At 37.9% G+C, this 7,203-nt stretch overlaps 1 pseudogene; it reads right to left on the bottom strand.

The window, feature by feature from the left end:
* Positions 1-5,234: 5,234 nt before the first annotated feature.
* Positions 5,235-6,182, bottom strand: LOC119230336 (hsc70-interacting protein-like; annotated as a pseudogene).
* Between the last annotated feature and the right edge of the window lie 1,021 nt (positions 6,183-7,203).

Below are 7,203 nucleotides of genomic sequence, written 5' to 3'. Positions count from 1 at the left end.
CATCAAGCTAGCATTATTATTTCCATATGATTATTGAAAATTCAAGAAACTACACTACTCGCCCAAATCACATGCCTGGTCATTATGGTTGTGGAATCTCTGGCAGCAAGAAATTCATCAGAACAGTGAGACTGGATTTTAGATTAACTGCCCTACAATAATCTGTTGTAAGGAGTTAGTAAATCCTTTCCCAAAGCCTCCAAGGAATTAAAGTGCATGCCTACTATTCCCCCTCTGTGGAGACCTCCAGATTCCTGTCAAAGGTAGCACTGATGAACGCTGCAGGAGACCTACCTGCCTGACCTTCCAATGTTGACAATTTTGGGAAACATCAGGACCCCAGGGTACACCGAAGATTATTGCCCTCAGACACTGATGGCTTTTTCCCCTGCGTTGCTGGGGCCTGTTTGGAAAGCAAGCAATATCATGCTTCTGAAGGCCATTACATAGGAAACAGATGTTGACATTTAGCTTGGGTTCACGTTCTTTTGTAGTGGATAATTTCTTGGCTCATCTCTCTGCCTGAGGCACTGCCACCCAGCTGATGTTTTGTGGGTACTGAGTCCTAACAAAGCATCCTAGGACAATAGCTTTTTAAAAAAAAAAAGATTTATTTATTTATGCATACAAGAACTGGGGTGTAAGCCAGAGTTGCAGGGGGTGAGAGGATTCACCAGAAAGAGAGTAGGGAGCAGAACGGGCAGACCTACTGAAATACACTGCTGAGAAATGCAGTGGCGAGGCAGGAGAGGGCTGCTGTGCCTTGTGGGTTGCTCCCTGGCTGGCTGGGATCGAACTCGTGCTGCAGTGGCTGGCAATAACTTGATAGAACTGTCTCTTACCCCTGCACCACCAGGGAGGCCCAGGACAATGGCTTTTTGAGCAGTGCATTGTGAGGAGATAACCTCTGGCTTCACCAGGCAGCAGACTGAAGCTTTCTGGAGAAGCCAAGCTTGCCTATGGGGTGTTGTTGGCAGCCAGTCTTGCTGGCTGTGAGGTTTGAGTCTTGGGCCAAGGCTTTCAGCCTGGTAGATGGTAGCAGGCTGGTGGACCTAGTCACAGTGGTGACTTCAGAGACTACAAGGCTCATCCAACACCCACAGGAGGAAGGAGAATGGATGGCCAAGATATTTTCAGTGTTTCAGAACTAGGACAAGAAACTGTTCTCCATTGATTGGAAACTATAAAAGAGAAGTTGCACAGCCCCACCTCTGCCTGCTGACCCAGAAAGCCCTCCTGTTTCCAAGAGCCACTTTCAGCTGCACTTTGATTACCAAACACATCACTCTCCCAGCACACCATGAGGTCAACCTTTTAGCTCTCTTTCAGAATTGTGTGGGGAAGTGAATAATGTCAGGGGCTCAGGAGGTCACAGAAAAAGGGAGTATATTTCACAAAGGTCTCTCTCTCTCTTTTCTCTCCTGATTGATTTCCTATGTTGAATTTAAACAAACTACCAATAGACTTTTGAATTGGATATATGAACTTTCTACTGTGTCCATTAATAATTTATCTTACTGACCAAAAAAAAATCTCTAGGATTATTCCAAAATCTCCAACTCTCTTTCATTTGAAGCACCAGAACCAATCATAAATCTCAATCCAAAAAAATCTTTTAAGAGTAAATCTTTTAAGATTTAATGATTTTATTTTACATTTTTATTTTATTTTGTTTCTATTTGTTATTATTTTTTTATTTCCTTCACCACATGCCCTGTGACCATACCCCATCTGCTTCTTTCCCTTATTCCCTCTAGTAAACATTATCTTCTTTTTTTGCCAAGTTCAGAGTTTTATTTCCTCTGTTATTTGCATATAATTGTTTTTTGGGTATTTGTATTTTGCAAATGAGTGAGACCACCTGAAATCTGACGTGCACTTTTTGACTGATTTCACATAACTTAATCACCTCAAGATTGGTCCATTTTGTTCCAAAAACCTTGTAAGATTTAAGTAGAGTTTTAAAACTAACACTTATATTGTATCAGGCACAGAGCTTTACAAAATTACTCATTTCATCTTCACAAAACCCCTATTATCCCGATTTTTTAGAAGAATCCAAGGCACAGAGAAATTAAGGAATTTGCCCAAATTCACACAGCTGATAAGTCAAAGAGCCCAGATCACACTCCCCAGCAGCTAGACTCCAATGTCCAGGCTCTGAAATATTACACTCCATTTCTTGTTATGTTCACTTATTTTTGTCTTCAAAGAATTTCTCGGTTTCATCTAAGTTATCAAATGTACTGTCAAACACTCTTATCATTTCTGTTAGTGATAGCTTGTGCTCTGTGCCCTTTTTACCTCTTTGGTTCAGTGACAGGTTTATCAATTGTATTAACTCTTCTAATTAACCAACATTTATTTCACTTGGTTTTTTGGTCCACTTTTTTTTTTTTTTTTTTTTTTTGTAATAGAGGCATGTTTTTATTTATTTATTTATTGTTTTTTTTTTTTGTTTGTTTGTTTGTTTATACATGCACTGGGCAGAGTCAGAAGCCCGGGAGGGTGAGAGAATTCACCAGAGCCAGAGCGGGGAGCAGAGCAGGCAGAAGGACCGAAGTACACTGCTGAGGGGAGCAGCGGGCGGCAGGAGAGGTCTGCGCGCTATGTGGGGCCCTCCTCCGGTGGCCAGGGAGCAGCCGGGGATCGAACCGGCGCCGCAGAGGCGGCGGACAGCTTCGCAACCCAGCGCTCAACCACTGCGCCACCGGGGAGGCCCTTTTGGTCCACTTTTAATTTCACTAGTTTCTGCTCTTTTCATTATTTTCCAACTTCCACTTATTTTGATCTTCAATCTTAGCTTTTTAGGGTGGAAGTGTATATATTGGTTTTAGTACTTTTTGAATCTACTATAAGAATTTAAACATATAAATTTCCCTTTAAATATTGCTTTAACTAAATCCCAGAAATTCTGATATTTTGTATCTTATCATTCAATTTGAGATATTTTCTAATTTCCCTCATAATTTCTTCTTGACCATGTGTTACTTAGATATATCTTATTTAATTTCCAAATATGTAGAGATTTCACACATAAATTTTTCTCATTTAATTATCATAAAACATTCATTTAAAATTTATTAATATTTACTTTATAACCTAGCATATGATTTTATGTACTTAAAAGGATATGTATTTTGCTACCCTTACATATAATATTTTATCTATGCCAATTAGATCATGTCAGTAGATAGTCATTTCAAACCTATGTCCTTAAGGTTGTCTATATATTTATTTTATCAATTATTGAGAGGGGAGTATTGAAATCTCTCATTATAATGTGGATTTGTCTAGTTCTTTTAATTCTGTCACTTTCTACTTTGTGTATTTTTGAAACTCTGTTACTATGTGCTTGACCTTTAGGATTGGTTTTTCTTCATAATAAACTGAACTTTTTTGTGATTATGAAATGTCCTTTTGTCATTAGTCATGTGCTTTTTTCCTAAGTTTACTGTAGTATACCTTTATTTTTTATCAATATCTGGTAGTATATTTTATTTTGTGCTTTAATTTTGAACTCTGTCTTTACATTTGGAGTGTATTTCTTTTAGACAAACTATATGGATCTTATCTTCTGCCAGCTTGACAATTTCTGTTTTTTATTGATGTGTTTATTCCATTTCTATTTAATGCAAATATTGATATTGTTGGTTTTACATTTACATCTTGCTATTTGCCCCTTCTCTTCAGTGTTCTTTTTTAATGTTCTTTGTCTTATTTAGATCAAGTACTTTTTAGTGTTCCATTTAATCTTCTCTATTGGCTTATGTATGATTATTTTATTTTTATGATGGTTGTTCTAGAGTTATTATGTACATCCTTACTTTATAACAATTTACATTCAAATGAAATTATACTTTTGCATAGACAATGTTAGGTATTTGAACTATTTTCATCCCCCCTTTCATTGTTAAACCTTTACCTTGGCATATGTTATTCACCCTGAATACATTGATATTTTGTTTTAAATAATCAAATACCTTTGAAGAAAATTTTATTAATGAGCAAAATTTTACCCACATACTATTTTCAAGTATCTTGACTTGAGTAGAACTAGTATCTTTTTGCTTATAAAGAACTTCCCTCTTTCTTGTAGTATAGGCAATACTTTCTAATAATTAGCAATTATTTATTCTGATCATTAGCTATTTTGATGCAGGCAAAATTACTTTCAACAATTACTTTTTTTGCCTAATAGTGTCTTTATTTTACCTTCATTTTAAAAAGTTACATGTAACTTTTCAAAGTTACATGTATTCCATGTAAAGTTCTAAAATAGCATTTTCTTTCTATGTTAATTTGTGTCTTTAAATGTAAATGATTTTACAGGTGGAGTCAGTGGAAATTTTCATCTTTGTTCCCCTGAATGTATTGTGCTTTTCTTTTTCTTTTTTTTTTTTTTGGCCGGGGGGTGGGGAGGAGTGGGTGTATCTTGCTATCCATCCACTGATCCATCCATGTATCTTTCTTTTTCTTTTTTTTTTTAAAGATTTATTTATTTATTTATACAAGCACTGGGTACAGTCAGAGGCGCGGGAGGGTGAGAGAATCCACCAGAGCGGGGAACAGAACAGGCAGACTGACAGAGAAATATACTGCTGAGGGGAGCAACGGGCGGGCGGCAGGAGAGGTCTGTGTGGACTCTCGCCTGGTGGCCAGGGATCGAACCTGTGCTGCAGAGGCTGCGGGCAGCTTCACAGCCCAGCACTCAACTGCTGCGCCACCAGGCAGGGCCCTATCCATGTGTCTTTCCTTCTGGCTACTTTTAATACAGTCAACTTATCATTAATTTTCAGCAAATTGATTAAGATGTGTCCTAATATTGTTCTCTATGTTTATCCTGTTTAGAGTTTGTTGAACTTATTGCATCTCCTCCTTTCCAGCTCATAAATCTTTATTTCATGCAAACTGAACAATGAATCTTCCATAGTGAATTATCTTCCTTGCCCAAATAATTAAAAGAAAAAAACAAAAGTGATTAGTAAAGAAAAAATGTAGAGATCAACACACCCTTTTAATTTGTTCTAAATATTTTTAAGATTTAAAAAATACTTAAAGTTGTAAATCCTAGTAGGAAAACATTATTGAATGAACAGTGTAATGGCAAACCACTCTAAAATGTTTCGGCTGCATTTGGGGCAGAGGGGTAGGGATTATTTGTGCAATTGCTATGTCCATTAGGTGATCTAAGTTGCTTTTCCTTTAGCAAGGCTTTTATTTGTCAGCGGGCATTACACTTGACCTCCAAATTTCACTGACAATTTACTGATAAGATCATAACCTTTGTGTTATTCTGATATTCTGACATATTTTCTGGATTCTGGGCTACATCCTGGAAGGCCACCATAACTTCTGGATCCTGCATGGCTGCAAGAACCTCTGGATCTCCAAGAATTTTGTTGAGCCTGGCATTCCTTCAGGCATTACCCCAGGAAAGCCATCTGGAAAAGAACCATACTGAGTTTGTGGCTGTCATCTGACTTCTTCCTCCCTCAGGACTCTCATCTTCTTCCTGAGCCTTCTTAAACATTTCTGTTCTTTCTTTGATCACTTACTCTTTTTGCTTTCCCTTATACTTTTTCCAATGTTTTGCGATTTCTGGACACTAGCATTATATTTTTCCATTAGCATTATACTAGCATCATCATCATAATCCAGTTTACACTGCAGGGAAGTTCATAGCCTCCTTCTTTTAAATGGCCCAGAAGTGCATGTTTTCCCTCACCACTTGTAAGCTTGAGCAGAATCAGGATTTATTTCAATAGCTCTGATGCTCTTAGACGTCCGCATTTGGCTTCCATAATTTGATGAAGACACTGGCTCACTTAGCATACAAATGGCCAAGCAAACATTCAGCTTGATGTCATCTGTGAATAAGTCAATGTTTTCTGTACTCACCATTATTTATGGATCCATGATGGCCACTTTATTCTCATTTGCCTGATTTGTCTTTTCCTTAGGTATCTCTACATTTTCATCTCCCATTTCTTGATAGGCATCAATGTCTGGTTCAGTCATACCTCATTGTCAAATTCTAGATCACTTCCCTCACTTGATGGTTCCTCTGTCTTCATGTTTTCCCTGCCTTGTTGCTATCTGTTTTTTTCTTCCTTGACATATTCTTTTGATTTAGTTTTATGAGTAGCAGGTGGTATTTTATCCCCTCTTTTTGTAGGGATCTAAGGCCAGGAAGCAGCAGGGAAGCTGCTTGTGCTGTGTGACTGTGTAAAGGAAATGGATCCTGGTAAATATATGCATTTTAAAATAACAAATATAAAATTTCAGTTATTTCTTCTTTGACTGTATTTTCTATATTCCTCCTTTGGGGACTCAAATTACATGTGGTAAATTGTTTGATAATGTTTCGCAGGTCATTAGGGGTCTCTACTTTTTTTTTCTGGCTCTTTTTCTCTGGTAATTTGCCCCACAAACTCCAGTTGCCTCATCCTCTCTAAACTCTGATCTATGTCTCTGTTCTCACTTCAGCAAGGCTGCCTGCAGGGCTGCTTAATGCCCCCACTCCCAATACTATAGTCCAGAAAATCAGGGCAATCAGAGAGCTCAACATATTTGTATTCCTTCTCTCAGGAATCACATTTATACTCGCTTGTTACCTGAAGTCTGAAAACAGTTGTTTCACACATATTGTCCAGTTTTCTAGTTGTTTATTGCAGAAGGCAAATCAACTTCCGGCATACCAGTTGTGCTATCATAACCACAGTAGAAGAACTGATTTTTATTAAGATAACATTTCTAACTGTTACTGCCTATTATATTTCACATTTAAAAGCAAAGCATTGCCTTATTTAATCTTCATACAAACCTCATAAAGCAGGTAATGTTTTTCTTATTATAGACACAAAACTGAGGCTTGAGGAGGTTAAGAATGTGGAACCAAGCTTAGCCAAGGTTTCGCCATTTTGTATATCCTCCACCTTGATATGTTAGTCCTTGTACAGCCGCATTCCAGAGATAGTTTCAACAGTCACAACCCTCACTCCACTTGGTGACGAAAAAGCAGACCACCCCAGCCGCCAATGAGGGCAGTCCTGTCCATAAATGGGACAGCATCTCTAACCGTCCAATCAGTTTGAAACTGTAACCACGCGTGACAAAATGCCTTTGTAGTAGCCAATGAGTAATTGCTGGCTTGTTTCAAAATTCGCACCTGCTTGTGAACCTATTTAAGACCCCTGCTTC

This window comes from Talpa occidentalis, unplaced genomic scaffold (assembly GCF_014898055.3).
Source record: "Talpa occidentalis isolate TD23 unplaced genomic scaffold, MPIMG_talOcc4v2.1 talOcc4.665, whole genome shotgun sequence".
In the NCBI taxonomy this organism is placed as follows: domain Eukaryota; kingdom Metazoa; phylum Chordata; class Mammalia; order Eulipotyphla; family Talpidae; genus Talpa; species Talpa occidentalis.
The sequence above is the reverse complement of the archived record's forward strand: the minus strand, read 5'-3'. Positions and strand labels throughout refer to the sequence as shown.